Below are 1,021 nucleotides of genomic sequence, written 5' to 3' on the forward strand. Positions count from 1 at the left end.
ACAAAGTTCCTAAAGTAAGTTGAAATGAAAAACCATCATTTTTATTTCTTCCGGTGAAAACCTTTCGTGCACAATATGCAAACTCTAGAAAAAGGCTACTAAACACACTAAGCTATAAAGATTATTAAGGGCAATATAAATGAATATTAGTTAGCCATGTTTTTGTGCCCTTGAAAGTCATTACTATAAAATTTCTATTAATCTAACAACTCGTATAGCCAAAAGCCCAAGGATATGCAGAGGTCTTGGCCCCATAAAACGTAGCCCCCAATCTATGCCTCTTTTTTAAGAATGTTGGGGCAATTCATAAATCATTTTTTATTGGAAAAACGTAGCTCACTTCTGGGTCCTGGGTGGCTGACCCCAATTGGGCTATTTCAAAATCCACCCGACCACTTAGCTCGGATGCCGTAAATCCAGTGAAATCTCGGCGAAATGGCCATTAAGGCAGAATTTGGCTTTCCATCTGAGGGGTCAGTTGCGTGGATTGCGTGAATGCGAGAATAAAATGTATGAGTGCCAATAGGGAATAATTAAGTATTCCAATATTCTCGCCACAATCGGCGGTCGGGAGCTGGGCTCGCATGCAAATGAAACCTCAACAAGTCAAACCGGAAACCCAAACATTTCGTTCGGTTTGCCTTTCACAAACCCACGGCGAATACGCCCGGGTGTAGGTGTGGAAAACTCCTCGGATTTCGGATCATGCTCCTCGGGGCTGGACTCGAGGCGAGTGCAAAGGGCTCCAACCACCTGAGGTTCTCCGGGGGCACACATATAGCCACACTCTGAGTGTAGTGCGGGCCAGGATTCATGCCACCATTCATCCTGTTGTATAAATTAATGGAAAGTCCAGTGGCGTGTTTTGACCATGGCCGGTAACCATGGCGTTAGAGCTATAAGTAGAAAATAGAGAGAGGTCACTTCGGGAATATGTATGCAAATTGGACTAGGGTGTCTCAATGACATTCGCCGGAGTCACAATTCAGCCGCCCTGGCCTCTGGTTCGCCGAAACACCTT

Source organism: Drosophila biarmipes, chromosome 3R (genome assembly GCF_025231255.1).
Source record: "Drosophila biarmipes strain raj3 chromosome 3R, RU_DBia_V1.1, whole genome shotgun sequence".
In the NCBI taxonomy this organism is placed as follows: domain Eukaryota; kingdom Metazoa; phylum Arthropoda; class Insecta; order Diptera; family Drosophilidae; genus Drosophila; species Drosophila biarmipes.